The sequence below is a fragment of the Cavia porcellus genome, unplaced genomic scaffold (genome assembly GCF_034190915.1).
Source record: "Cavia porcellus strain 051 isolate PalLab524CR breed Dunkin Hartley unplaced genomic scaffold, mCavPor4.1 scaffold_7, whole genome shotgun sequence".
NCBI lineage: Eukaryota > Metazoa > Chordata > Mammalia > Rodentia > Caviidae > Cavia > Cavia porcellus.
In genome coordinates, this window is record NW_026947490.1 from 85,187,133 (window position 1) to 85,203,273 (window position 16,141).

Consider the following 16,141-nt stretch of genomic DNA (forward strand, 5'->3'; position numbering starts at 1 on the left):
ACTTTTTCTCAGAAATCTGTTACAGTTTATGTGTAGTTTCTTCATTACTGCTGTAATGGAGTTCTCTTGGTAGATGTCTAAAAATTAGTTTAATGCAAATGAGCAGACTGAGAGAGACCCTATGAACATCTGGGCAATAAAACTTATGGACACATTCCTCAGAGCAGCCCCGACCTATTCCAATTTGTCCCAGTCTGAGTTCACCAAATAAATTTTTCTGTCCTCAATGGATTGTTTCTTCCACAGGACATTCATCTGGTCACATTTGGGACAGAGCTTCAGGAGAAGGCACTATACCTTTAAGGAAACGCAGGACATCACTTAAAAGCCAAGATAAAGTAAAGTACTGGCAGGTGAGTGTGACAGCACAGAAAAGAGGTGGGTCCAGGAGGCAATCATTGATAAAGGTGGGCCAAGGGAGGAGGGTCAATGAAGTGGGCCAAGGGAGGAGGGCTCTTCCCATCGCTCTTGTAGAAGTTCTCACTGTGAGTTCAGTGCTGAGTGCCTGGAGCTGAGTTCATGTCAAGTTTCTGTGACTTCTTACTGAAGACTGGGTAGGATCCTTGGAAATCCTCAAGCGTAGAGATGGTAATTTGATGGTATTGGAGTTGGGAGTGGGATGGAATCTTGGCAGATCTGGGTGGTATTGGGCAGAACTGCTGTACACCCAGAGTGTCTTTTGCACAGCCTCAGGCACAGCTGTGTTTAGGAGTGCAGTGCTTTGGAGGCAAACCTGAATTCTGGCCTCAAAATTAGAAAACACTATCATTTGAATTCCTTATGTGAGACTTCTACTCGCAGTGATGTTATGGCATGAAACGAACTCATAATCCCATGACACTGTGTGTTATGAGTTCTGAAACCAAAATAAAAATAAGAAAGCTCCTTGACTTCAGGAATGTTTCATACATGGATAGATAGCCGTGAGGGTACACCTGGCTCTATGGATTTAAAATAGATCTCCAACTTTGTTTCCTTTTCTTTTTTCTTTTATGTTTTATTATTTATTGTTTGGATACAGAGTATATCACTGTAGTCTGACCAACCCATGATCTCCAGGCCATCCTCCTGCATCTGTCTCCAGTGTGAGGAGATTACAGTCCTGAGTCACTGCACCCAGAAAAAGAAATACTTTAAGCTGTGGTTCTCCAACGCTTTTCTTCAACTTGTGGGGTCTATAGGAAACAGGTTTTAGAGATAAACTGGATCTTTGTGTTTACATTTCTGTTACCTCAGGAGTTTAGTAATTAGCACCTGCAAGTCACTCTGGTAGACTAGAATCTGCAATTTATTGTGAAGTTCAAAGTCCTAGGTCATGATCTATTCTGATTTTAATTCTTATCCCAGCCACTACTTTTGCAACTTTATCTCAGGCCATGTCCTTAGCGAGTGCCTTATTTATAAGCAGTAGATAAATACTTTTTTACAATTGAACTACTGAAGCAAGGGTTTTCTTAAAGTTTAGAATGTTGTGAGGTATTTGGGGGATGGTGATGCATTAGTTCCTGAGTGGAAATTTCTTGCTGAGAACAACTTCTTGTAGGTGCTGCCTGCTAATCCCACACTGAGAAAAACAGCAAACTGGTGTCTACAGGGATGTAGAGATCTGATAAATATGAGATTGGAAATGGAAGTATGTTTCAAAACTTCAAAAATTTGTTACATTTGGGTTGGTTTTAATTTGACCTGAAATTTGAAGCACCGAGTGGGGTGTGGTGGCACATGGCTTTAATCCTAGGACTCAGAAGGCTGATACAGGAGAATCCTTGCAAGTTTAAGACAAGCCTGGGGCATGAAGTGAGTTCCAGGACATGGCATCCTGAATTACATCATGCATCCTTGTCTCAAAAGGAAATTTGAACAATGAGATGGACTGTTTTACTGAAGTAGAGGTATCTTCACATGGTCAGGATATTCATGAGCATTAAAGAATTAAGGACAAAAGTTTTAATAACATGTGCCAACATGATGGAAAGGAAAAGAGAGAGCAGGGGAATAGGGAGGGAGGCCCAATCAGCAGGCAGCATAGTAAAGGACTTCTGAGGTTAGCTTGACCTACTGTGACAGCACTGGAGGATTGTCTGCTTGGTAGGTCTGAGAGTAGGAAAAAGCTCGCAGGTCTATAGAAAGGAGGGAAACTTAGTCATTGATAAAATATTTTTCTCTGTCTACTGATCAGCTCTCCTAATCATCTCTGAGGTAAGATAGGTATTTAGAACCCTAGTATTGAAGGTTTGGAAATATGTTGGTCATCACAACTAAAATAACATGGGAAGGAGTTTATTTTGGACACCAAAGATTTCAAGATATATTTGTTGCTTCTTATTGTCCAGTGACGGACCTTAGAAATCTGGCCCTTATTAACATCCTCCAAATTTTGAAAAATATTTAATTAATAATAATTATTTTTTTTTTTTTTTGGCATTTAGAGATGCGGTCTTACTACTTTGCACATGGTTGCAAGAATTGTTGAGTCTTTGCCAGCACTTTGACTGCTGAGTTTGATAAACGGGAATGAAACTGTCAACCCTCTATATGTCCAGCAGAAATTCATGTTCTTTTAAATTTAAGAATGAATTTTAGGTACAACCAAGGTTAAGAGAAGAACTATTAATTGAGTGAAAGAATGCTTCTGTGAGAGAGACAGAAGGGGTCCCATGTGGAATGCCAAACACTCTGCATTTTCTAGGAATTTTTATAATGTAAAACAGTGAGATGAGGCAAGTCTAAAAACAGATCAATAACCCACAAGACAAGCAGGCATGAGGTGGGAAAGAGCTATGGTCAAACAATCAGTTTACTTCCTCAGGTAAAATTGACTAAATCAGAGACAAATGGGGAATTGAATCACATAGCAAGCTAGCATTCTTTATGGATCAGTCACTTTTTCTGTAGTTGGTTAGAATTGCAACTCCAATCTTCTCAAGGTGATCCATACCTAATCCCTAAGGATTATACTTAAGGGTGTGGTTGTATTTCTTTGTCATCTATCTTGAGATCTGGTCCACAGCATGTGGTGTTTGTCTCTTACAAAGTCACCAGATATCTGGTCCTCTGTGGGGGTCCCTTCAAGAGCCTAGGGATTTCTGATGGATGTAATATTTCTAACTAGCTCAACTGCCAGTGAGGGGATGACAGAAGTATTCTACTTTGATGATGATGATTGTGCCTCTGCTTTGCTGGAGGGATTTGGTCTGCTTCTTTAGTTCACACTTAATGCTCAGAGTCTCATACATCATCCATTGTAATGCTAGGGACTCAGGCATGCACTGCCATACCTGGATCGGTGTTTTATTTTCATGTTACCCAATTTCACCAAGAATTCACTGCTGGGGTAAAATAAACAACACTGAGTCATGGTGATGCACCAATTGAATGCCAGCCTCCTGGGAAAGTTAGCAGCGCTTAAAAATCAAGGCCACCATGGATAACTGAACTTTTTCAATATGAGATGCATATTGAAAGTTCATGTCCATCTCAAATTAACTTTTCTAAAGTCCATGAGGCCCTTGGATAATGAAGAGAAAATGTTTGAGTATAAACTTATATTGAATTTTTAAGTTGACACATAGTTTGTACTAGTGATACATGGCTCAATGTGAAGTTTATATGCTCATGTTGGAGGATACAGAGATGAGTCCCTTGTCTCTGAAAAGGACACCATGTGTGAACAAACAGTGATTCACAGTGTGCTGCATTCAGTGAAGTACATGTGATGTGTAGTGTTGTATTATGAATTTCTCTTTCTGTTATATCTGAAATACACATCAAAGTATTTGTATTCAGCAGCTTGAAAAATATCTAATGCTTAATGGTAGTGCTTGCAATAACAGATTTGTTTTTTGTGCATATTCAATTCATTTTGTTGTCCCTTTGTTTTAGTTTGATCAAGTCATTTTCCTTATGAAACTCAATTATCTCTTTTGCATTATTCCTTCCAGTCTTCAAATTGTCTCCTGTAGAACAGGAGCCTCACTTACCCAGTTGTTTCCAGTTTAGATAGCTGTATTTACCTGTTTCTCTTGAGCAGCTCTATCAGGAGAGCAGTGCAATCCTGTTTGGAAATGTGTACACTACTTTGGGTATTTTATGTCTATGTTTCTCTGGATTTTTTGATTATTGTTGTACTGATGAGGCCAATATGGTCATACTGCTTGACCTATATCCCCCAGACAAGAGGATATAAAGGAAATTTTAAATTAGCTGAAACTGAGCTGAGAGGTTAGCATTAAGTTTATAATTAGACACTACAAGTGTTTCTGTAATATATCTTTTAATTTCATCCCTGTAACACAGCTTAAGTTTTGGAATTTCAACTTAGTGGTGTGATTTATCATCAGAAGGATTTGTATTTTCAGGAGTTTCATCTCTTTAAAGGCAGAGGAGTTTCTAAGGTATCTAGGACTTTATTAGAGTACAGACTACATGCATATTTGTGTGAGCAAACAGAAATAGTTCAATAAGGTGACTAGAGCATGAAAATCACTAGATTCAGTTCCTGGGGCCTTCACTCAAGTAGAATGGGGGAGATGAAAATGCCCAGGAAAAATAGGCAAAGTATATTGTGTATTTTGTGATTAATTATTCCACTTAAAATAAAATTTGAGCATATTTGATTTTTCATGATGTGAATTACTGCTTTAGATCCATGAGGGTGACATAGTACTCTTGAGTAGGACAGGCCACAGAATCTTGGAATGATTGTGTCTAATGTACAGATAATTTTGCAAATCTTTTCTTTCTGAGGAAGTGATTCTAGTGGTTATAGAGCTTTACTGGTAAAATGTTTCTTTATCTCCTGCAAAGATTTAAGAGAATCAGAAAATTATTACTATATGAAGAATATCTTTGAAGGGAATTTTTAGCAAAATAAAGACTAATATTTTGTAATGATTATTGTGGTGTGTCTCATGATAGTATGAATGTCCCAGTCCATTTTTAATGCTCTACACTTTGCCGTGAATTACTGATTTATAGCACATTGCAAATGACTCACTTTGTATGTGCTTGACAACAACCAATATGACCTGGTTGGAATAACAAGGGGCAAACAAGTCTCTTACTTTTTTTTTGCATGAGCATAGGTATTTGCCATTTCCTTATGATATTGGCTTCACGTTGCTCCTGCTCTCAGAATCAAATCTTCAGCCTACCAGTGGAGATTCTTCAGGGGAGAGAGAGAGCCTGAGAGGAAGATGTAATCTCGTGAGTCATGTTTCCTTACAACATGAAGCCACACCCATACATGTCTTTCCTAATAACCTCAATGTTTTCAAACACTCAGAATGTGACAGTAGAATTCTAGGCATCAGGCATGCAAAGTTGATTATTAACTTTGGAAAAATTAGTAAGCCACAAGAGATTAGCATTCATTCCTTGAGATGGAAAGGTCTATTATAGAAAATTTACATGCTGAATCCTTATCTTCTCACAGGGCCAGAATTGAGGGTGGGACACTGCATGCAGCCTTCTTTCTGCTCTCCAGCTAGATTTAATTTTCATAAGTCTTGAATCCATTGTAGTGACACTGTTGTATATTTTAACCGAGTCATAGGAAATGCCAGGGACATCTAACTATGACAAATAAAATCAGAGTTTAATATGAGGCCTCAAGCAGACAAATAGTATCCTCTATATTGAGTATCATTGTAATAATGTTGAATTCCAGAATCAGTGAACACACACTCAGAATTCTAAGTCCTTCTAGGATGTTTAAAAATCACATGAGAATTTTTTTAAAGTTTAACATCAATAAATTTTAAAATACATATTACTATGGCTATGATGAAAATAATTACTATGAGCCTTCCAGGCATGTATAAACTACTGTCTTACATCTAGGGTCATGCAATACATGAATACACTTTTGAATATATTAGGTTCTATACCATATAATAATAAAAGTTGGATATTGTGATAGGAATGTAAATAACAGAAAGTGAAATAATATGATAAAGGACAACTTGCAAAGGGGCTGCCTGTTAAACACACAAATTGATCTCTGAAGTAGGGCATTCACATGTACATGCAACTTGTTTTAAACAAGGAATCAAACTCACAATGCCACATTGCCAGGTAACTACTGTGCTGCTCAGGTATATTCCTGATCTTGTACAAGAATTTTTTCTCTGTGTGCAGAGGAGGAAGCACCATTGCTCATGTAATTATTATAATTCATTGATAGTGGACATTGTTGAAAAAGACATGCTAAATGATGCACTTTGTGCTCTTTATATGTTTTATATGTCGTGTTAATATTTTTAAAATTATGTCAGTATGAATTGCATGTGGTATAATGCTCATAATTTCAATCAATTATTTTTTTTTCTTTTTTTATTTAAAAAAAGCATAAAAAGGGTACAAGTATAGAAAATTTAAAAAATACACAGTAAGAAATGACTAGTTAATAGATTACATATTATCCTCTTAGAAATAGTTGTTCAAGTTACAAAATTGAAGCATATAAAGTGGACTTTCAAACAGTGAGAGTGCAATCAGTTTTGTTCAGTGATCCAAAAAAACTCAGTAATATGGTTATCTTATACACTTAAATATATATGTAGTTATAACCGTTAGAGCACTTTCTTTTCTTTGACACATTTTGGGTATTATTACTCCAACAGTACTTATTACTTTTTTTGAAGAGAGTAAAACCAAATGCGATATATCAGAACAGAGTCTGTCAAATCAAAAGGATTGACATAACTGATGATGTAAAAACAAAATACAAGGTGATCAACAATGGTTACCATACTGCCTCTTGCTATTTTAAGAAGAATTGCCACTTACAATAAAATTGAACAAAACAGTAAAGAATAAAACCAAAGCATTGGGGACCTTACAGGACTTTAATAGAAGATAATAATCAACCGGAATGGGCATCATAATTAAGCTTATTTTCTTCACAGTTTTGCCTATACTTTCAAAATTGGTAATATCAAGCAATGCAGAATACGGGAAAATCAGTCAAAAGAAGATGGTGAGGGCAATACAGGATTTCAAATCAAGTTAATTGGAATTCAAAGTAGGTTACTATAATGTACCCTGCTATTTTTTATTTATTTTTCCCTTAATTAAAAAGATAAAAAGAAAAAAAAGTAAATAATTTTTAAAAAGGGGGATTGAGATAAAAGTGGCCATAACAACAGAACAGCACAGGTCAAAACATAACCATTCAAGAAAAGTAGTGTTTCACCACAAGATATCCTAACATAAAAATAGTTACCATAATGTCTCTTTCCATAAAATCTTTGAGTATAACTTCATATACTGTAGCACCAAACATATCAAGACACTATAAAATCATTCAAGAGAATGACATTATTACTGGGTATTTAGAACCAATTAACAGAAAATGAACAATGGCTTCTGTATAATCTCCTTGTCTATAAAAGTTTTTACTTATTTTATCATATATATTAAAATCCAATAAGATACAACCTTTTAAGACCGATGGAGAAAGAAGAATACAAATTTGATGGGACTTCAAAACAAGATGATACTAAATCAGTACTAGCTATTATGATGTCTGGTTTTCTACAAAATAACTGTTCCTAACATCTGATCTTCTCTGCCTCATTTCTGTTGAGCTCTTTTTCTGTCATTTGTTGTCAGTTTGTCTTCTTCATTTTGCTTTCTGCTCCATTCATTGTGGCCTCTCTGCCACTATTTCTGGAATCTTGGCATTTTCCTTTTTTAGAATATCCTGCAGTATTTTCTGTAAAGTTGAATGGGTGGTTGCAAATTCCCCTAGTTCCTCTTTATCCTGGAAGCACCTTGTTTTTCCATCAATTTCTAGGAACAGTTGTTCAGGATATATCAATCTTGGCTGGAGGATATTATCTTTGAAAGCTTGAATTATTTCCCTCCATGCTCTTCATGATTTGATGGTTTATGCCCAGAAGTCTGCTGTAATTCTGACGTGTGTTCCCTTGTGAGTGATCTGTTTCTTGTGTCTGATGGCTTTCATATTCTGTTCTTATATTGGAATTCTGGAATTTTAATTATTATATGCCTGGGTGTAGCGCTGTTTGGGTTGTAGGTGGCTGGGGTTCCTGTATGCCTCATACATCTGAGTATCTTTACCATTTGCCAAATTCAGGAAATTCTCTTGGAGTATTTATGTGAATAGCTTTTGTAGTCCATTTGTTTGTGTCCCTACTTCTTCTTTTATGTTCTTAATTCTTAAGTTATAGATCCTCTTATCATCTTCTAGCCTTTGTATTGTTGCTGTTTGGTTTTTTTTTTGTTGTTGTTGTTATTTTTACGAAGTTTTTCATTTCATGCTCCCTTATTAAAAATCTGCCCTCCAGTTCAGATAATCTATCCTTGGTTTCTTTCAAGCCATCATGCCAGTTTTTGATAGAGTTTTTTGTTTCCTGGTAATTTCTTTGAACCTGCTTCACATATTCTATGCTTTCTCTATTTTCTCCATCAAACAATTCTCCCCTTTTTTTCTGTTCTTCCATTCCACCATCTGTTTTTTTCTTGTCTGGTGTTTAGCATTTCTCTAACTATTTTACTTATAACTTGCTTCAGGTTGTTAATAACTTCATTCCTGAACTCATCTATAATGCTCCGGAGATAATGTTTTATGTCTATTGGTGCCGTGTCTGATATTGCATGTTTCTCAGGATTGGGGGTCGAGGATCCTTTCTTGCTGCTCCCTCTTCGCATATTTTTTGTTCATTGTATACAAGTGAATATAGGAGGCCCAGGTTCTTTCTTTGTCAGTTACAGTTGGGCTGGGGATCTAGCTCAGCAGCATAAGCGTCTGCCTTGTAAGCAGGTGGTCGTGAGTTTGATCCCTGGTACCCATAAAAAAAAAAGGTTGTTTGAATTGCACCATGTAGATGTTTCCACCCACTGCAGTGTACTAGGGAGATAGATACCTGGACAGGCTATGCTGGGCCCTATCCTCCAGGTCAATCTACTGAAGGCTTCACTGCTAGGGTGCACCTCCCGACACTGGGACCTTGTTTGGGCTAGGCTACTGGGTCTTAGTCAGCAGCGTCACGCAGGCCAGGCACTCCCCACCAATCCTGCTTGAGAGGGGAATATGTGACTGAAGTCACTGCAACAACCTGTTCTGGCTAGTCTGCCCAGTCGCAGTATGTGATTTGCTGAAGCCTCCTACTCTATGGAAGCATTGCCATTCCTCTCACTCACTGCAGGTCGATGCAGGGCTCCCTGCCAGTCCTGCTTTCAGCTCCATTCACTGCTTCCCACTCTGAGAGCTTTCGTGCCTCTCTCCTTGCCATGCCAATTGGGACACAGCAGCAGCTGCAGGAAACTCAAATCACATCTTCCAGTGGCACGGGGTCCAGCTTCTGTGCTGAGACCTTATCTTTTCCTGTTATATCACCGGGAATGTGTTTCCAGTTGGTTTCTCTTAGTTTAGTTCATTCCTGTGTTGGCAAAGTATACCTCCCCTTGATTAGGATTTCTCGCCCGGCACCATTCCTGGATTTTAAGTGCAGTTTCTCAGAGAGCCTCCAAAGCTGCTGCTCTCTATCCACCATGTTCTCCTGGAAGTCCAACATTTTTTTCTTGGTGAGTACATTCAAGTTTCTTCTGGCCAGTGATTTAGCTCAGCAGCATAAGTGCCTTCCTGGCCAGCACAAGGTTGTGAGTTCAATCCAGTTTTTGGAGGTTGGCTTCCACACTCAGTTGGCTTCAAAGCAAGTGGGCATGGCTGGGCTGCTGTTCAATGGCGGCTGCAAACCAAATCAGTTGTTGATACCTGATACATATTTACATGGCACATATCTCTATTTCAATCCAGAGATATTGTCTGTGGTACATTATCTTATAAATTCTATTAAATTTTTGTTGAAAATTTAATTTTTTCACCATATAGACTGTTATTTGAAAGTGAATATGTTTGTATGCATTCCAACTTACTCTGCTAATTTTTTCATCTTGTGTCTTGTCTGTGTCCACTGATGTCAATGTCTGATTTTCCAGCAGATATTTATGTATTTAGTTACATTAATTACTAAGTAATGCCTCTAATATTTTTAAGAGTTTCTTCTCTATTGTTCTTTGCAATCTGCACAAGTATAGAGCAATGAAAAATCCTATTTCTTGTGGGGTGGTTAATATTTTTATATTGCAGCAATTTTGTCTAGTTCTCTCTGGAAACTTAGCTTCCTGAGGCTCAGGGATGGGCCTGTAATGTGCTCTGCCCTAGTCTCAGATTTCCAAAAGACTGCCATGCAGAGTGATGCCATGCACTCAGCTCACAGCTGCTCTGTTGAGCTTCCTTCAGCACTGTGTTCTCTAACTTTCTACAATTAAAGTCTATGTTCTTTTCCAGTACCAGCATTCACTGTTTTTAATATGTTTTGACGCACTAAGTTTGAGGAACTGAAATGATTCTAAATGTGCATTCATTGACATGGATTGTGAAATCCTTAATTATTTAAGGTTTTTTTTGCAACGTTATGTAAAATTTGTGATTTGATCTCTCATTCTAAGAGCATTCTTCATTTTTTCTGCTTTTCATTTATAATTTTATTCCAGTATTGTGTAAGAGCCTGCTTTGCATGATTTCCACTCCACTGACTATGTTACATTCTGTATTGCTGTGTTGAACCTGGGTTACATGTGGGAATACTTCTTGGCTTGCTGTGAGGACAGTGTGCTATGTTTTTCTGTGATAAACCAATCAATAGAATCCATCTATTATATTGCTTTGAATTGTTATTTTGATGAATTTATGTGTGACCTTAAAGATTGCTCTGCCTTCTTGAGCTGTCAGTCACTGATGAAGATATTTTGAACTCTTAAATATATATTTGTAAATGATTGAATTTTCTCTCCCAATTCTGTTTCTGTTTATGTAGTTGATTGCTCTTTATATGGGCCATATGATATTTGTTTCTAAATAACTGCTGATTGTACATGTGGAATACAATCAAGCTAATGTAGTGTCAGTATGTTTTGTTGAATCAATGGCATTGAGGTATCTCTTTTTGCATAGCTTACTATTTAACCTATCGTATCAGTGTGCACACAATAAACACTGCTCTCTGGATCATGAGAGTATTTGCGGATTACCTAGTTGTCTAGCTATTAGTCAGCTCTGACACCTGTTCTCTCAGTCCCTTTTAATCTGACCTGTTCTGATAAAGTCTCCTCTCCTGACCTGTTTTCCTTTTGGTGAACTTCAAATTTCACAACTGTTAGCACTGAATTTGTTACAATGATATTTGTAACTGTAGTTTGTTTATCACTATCTAATATGGAAACTGTCCAATCATTTCATATCTCAAGACACATAAACAGATACAAATCAGTTAGTACCTGTATTGCAATTTATTGTTTTAATCATTTAAAGAAAATCTTATTCTCAAAGCTTTTGTGTATAGATTTAATGAGAGCAGTGAAAGAGTCACAGGGGTATTCAGAAAGTTTCACCAAAGGATCTTAGGCAAGAAATGAAGGTAACCGTGTGAAAAACATTCAGGTCAGAAAGTATTATTGCATGATTGATGAAAATTCTTTGGAAATATTCCAAAGTTTACAAAGTGCTCTTTTATGGAAATTATATTTTTAACTTATTCCCTTTAAGTTTTTAGAAACTACCATTGAAATTGCACATAGAAATGTATTGTGAAATTTTGTGATACTTATCAATTCAATCATTTCTCACAGTCATTCACAAGGGCTGATAGGTGAATCAAGGCCAAAGTACATTCTCATTTATTCTCTTGGTCACAGTTTCTGAGTCTGTAATTTCACTTGAAAAGAATCACGTGCATTTCAAGGAATCATAGAACAAAATACTTTGTAGACATTAGAAAGAATTCACTTGTATGTAGATTTTCATAAACTCCATAGAAAAGGAGTTTGTGGAACTTGAGAATAAAACTAATTATTTTTTCTTCCACACTTCAATATTGTTTGGTTATTTTCACAAATGTGATTTAGATTTTCTTTTCTCTTCATTATTTTTGCTGGGTCACATAAATTTTATTTATTTTTAGATTTGTGCTCATTGATCTTAACTCTATGTAAAATCTTTGTATTGTGTTCCCAATAAATGTTTTCTTGTTTAATTCCAATTTTCATAGATTTCAACTTATAATTTTCATGGCTGCTTGATTTTCTTCAGAAGAGTTTTGCACTAACTATTTTTCAGTATAAATTTTACAGTAATTCGTGTTTCTCTTCCTCATTTCAATTGTTCACCAATGCACATAGGCAAGGATAGTGTGCAGGCCGAAGTTCTAGGGACATACTTGTTTCTTTCTGAATGTAAATGAAACATATTGGGCTTTCTTGCTTAGAAGCACAATGCCAGCTGAATTGTGACATAATATTCCATGTGAATGAATTGAAGGTTGTTTTCCTTTCCTGAGATCCATTTGTCCACTGATATGAATGTTGAATGTCAAATATTTTCCTGTTTATTAGGCAAAATGTTTCCTTGCACAAAAATATTCAATGTTTACAGGCTTTTTTTCTCTAACATACATGTACAGTTGTTGGAACTAATCAAAGGTGCACTTGAATTCTCTTTTTGCTACTGGAAATTGTATTCAGGCCCTTGCAAATCTCATACAGGTGCTTGTACCATTGATATATATCCTGGGTGCAAAGTTGTCATTTGTCAATGACGGTGAATTAATTTTAATTTTCATTTGGTACAGGGTTTAATGAATGGCCTCACTTTGTAGTCAGAACTGTCCTTGTTACATAGCCCAGGGTGGACACTGTATGCATGGCAAGCATGAAATTTCTAGTAATCCTCTTACATCACGATTTCAAGTTCTGAGAGTACAAGCATATACTACTCCACTGTACTGAACTCTTCCTTCTGTATTTAGTGACCAGTTACTTTGCTATTCCACTATTTTCACTCCAGTTCAAGCATTTCATATATGTTTTTTTTCCCACATTATCTTCCTTTGCACCCTAGTGGAATTTCCAGTGTATAAGTACAAGGAGATAATTTAGTATCCCTGAGCTAAATATTTATAACTACATTTTCCCTTATTTCCTTGTCTATAGAATGGTCAAATAAAACTTTTCTGTCATTAAATTTTAATCACTCAGAAATCTCTTTTCATATTCAACTAAATATTTATCTATAAATCTAGATTCAAGACCATGATGCTGTTGAATAAAAAGACAAACTCCGTGTTATGAATAACCAATATTTTGTGAATGGTGGTTTGCATTCTAACTCTTTGAGCTCTGCTTTAAAGTAAATGAAAAACTACACTATTGGTGGCCCTGTGGGACAAACCATGCTACAGTTCTGTGATTGCTTTAGCAGTGTGTCATAGTCTAGCATCAGTGTTACTGGGTGACTATATTTGAATGTACTTGAGTTTTGATGACCATGATATGCAGTTAATACTTGAAAGAATGAATTTCAGTTAGACTACTTATTACAGGAACTGAGGTATATCAGGTTATGTATGCCTGAACTTCAGGACCCTTGTCAATACTTAGGAGACAGTGACCTTTGAGGATGTAGCTGTGAAGTTCACTCCAGAAGAGTGGGATTTGCTGACTCCATCCCAAAAGAAGCTCTACAGAGGAGTGATGTGGGAAACATATATGAATATTACTGCAACAGGTAAGGATGATATGTTTGTTTATACTAACAGCATTAATTATTGCTCATTGATACAGTTTAATATATTTGATAATAATAACATTTGCTTGTATATCTCTAGTCTGATTATACTATACTATGAGCATAAATCAAATCAGGGATGTTTTAATGTACAGTTATAGTAAGTGTATTTTATTTCTATGTCCATATTACAGGAAAAATATGGAATAATCAGCAAAGTAAGGAAGAGGACAAAAATTGCTCAAGTAATATAAGGTGACTGAAACACAGAAGAGAAAGAGAACATTACTTAATTGTCAGTGTGTGAGCATAAATATTAAAACAAAGGAACCTGAAGAAATGAGATCATGTTATACCTTACTTAGCCTCAAAAAATACCAAGAGATATACTTGATTTTATTTTGTATTTTCTGGGCATCCATAGAAACATATTGAAATATAAGAATCAGAGGTAATTCTAATACATGTACTAAATAACACTATGTAATGTATCAGTTTAAAGATTACCTTCGTGATCAACATCATAGAAATGTATGAAAATAAATTTAAATATTGTATTTTGATATGTAGGAAATGAACAAATTGTGAAAGTTGATAAAAACCCATCTTCAAAATATCATTTAGATATACATGTGAATACTGAGACTTTCATGATCTAGAATTCTTTTCACATAGAATCAGTATTCCAAATGAAAATGAATTCTACTGTTATAAGTACTTTGAAAATATCCTATAGAATGTTGAGATGCTCATGTTTAAAATTCCTCATACCTTGTTGATGGATACATAAAATACAAACATGGTAAAAACTATTCAGTGGTCTGAAAATTAAAACAACATGTTTCATATTGTTTCACATGTACATCGACAAAGATATCTTTTTTAAAATCTTTTGAGCCATGATTTTATACTGTAGTTCAGGTTGACTTTGAGCTTATTGTGAAGCCCATGATGGCCTGAAACTCAGAGCAATCCTCCTGCCTCTACCTCCTGACTCTTGAGTGGGTCATACTGTGTCATTATGTGTAATGATTCTCTCAGTATATTGTCAAATACATTAAAATCATCAAATGTTAGTGAACCATTAGTGTGTTGTTTGTTAAAGCACATGAAAGGGCATTTACAATATCTAATACAAGAATCAACTCCCAGTAGCTAAGCATTGAGAAGAGCCCAGATGCCCATCACTGGATGCCAAGGTAAAGAAAATTTGGAGTCAGCTAAATATTGTGGTGCATTCCTGCAATCCCCAAGCAGCTGGGGAAGCTGAATCAGCAGGATGATAACTTGAAGTTCAGCTTGGACAAGTTGATGGTCAATAAAAATCTCTCTCAACAAAACAAATAATAGGTCAGCAAATGTAGTTCATTCTATGACCTGTGTTTAACTAGACGTTGAAAAAAAGCTATACAGGGAACCATGATATCATTTCCAAAGAAACAAGAAGTATTGGACCTTAAGTGAAGTAATTCAGACATAGAAATGGAAATACTACAGGTTTTCTTCTCTCTCTCTCTCTCTCTCTCTCTCTCTCTCTCTCTCTTGGAACTGAGGAATGAACTCACAATCTCATGCTTGCCAGGCTGGTGCTTATGCTGCTGAGCTAAATCCCTAGCCACAACTCAGGTTTTTTTCTTAAATGAGAAATTAAAAACGTATTTGAGAAGTGAAAGTAAAGAGAGAGAATATATGACCAGCAATACTTATGTTCTGTAGATGAGAAAGATCATCAGGCTAAGTAGACAAAGGGGAGTTAAGACACGAAGAGCTACAAAAAATGATCAATGTTTGCTATTCATTTGTACCAGTCTCCTAAAATGATATTAAGTATTAGAATCACATAACAACTTAAAATTGCCTAAATGGAGCAGAGGATTTATCTTGGGGCATAAGTGCCTGCCTTGCAAGCATGCAGTTGTGAGTTCAATCCCTGGTACAAAAAAAAAAAAAAATAAGTAACAATTTTTAGAATGGGTAGTATTTGGAAAGCAGTCCTGCAGGGCAGTGAGTCAGTTAACCATCAGAATTACTTAGCAGGAATCAAACTAAATTTGTCATCATAAAAAATATTGCTAATGTGGAGCCTTTTCCATTGTGATTGATATCTTTTTTATTTCTACACAGATGTGATGAAGACAATTATTTGAGAATTGAAGAGCAGCCATATAAATGTAATGAAGATGTAGAGACCTGCAGTGATTTCCAGTCCTTTCAGAAGCATGAAATGAGGAAAACTGTAGAGAGACCCAGTGAATACGGAAAAAATGAAGAGGAGAGACCTGATCTTAGTGAAAAAATTCACTCCGGGCAGAAAATTTTTGTAGGTAACAAAAGTGTGAAAGCCCACACAACACCTAACAGTGTTCAAACCCCCAAGACAAACCGCAATTTGGGAAACCCCTATGTACAAAAACACTATGAGAATATTTCTATTTCTTCATCCAATATTGAAAAACCTGTTAGAAAATATGGTAGAGAGAAATATCATATAATTGAAAAATGTGCAAAAGCATTATCTCACAGTAATTTCTTTAAAGAACATAAGAAACT

General features: G+C 36.1%; 1 long non-coding RNA gene across 1 annotated transcript; it reads left to right on the plus strand.

The window, feature by feature from the left end:
* The first annotated feature begins 450 nt into the window (after positions 1-450).
* LOC134476757 (uncharacterized) lies at positions 451-14,579 on the plus strand. The gene is made up of 3 exons (XR_010048558.1): positions 451-588; positions 13,465-13,591; positions 13,786-14,579. It is a non-coding gene; the product is annotated as an uncharacterized LOC134476757 (long non-coding RNA).
* Positions 14,580-16,141: the final 1,562 nt, after the last annotated feature.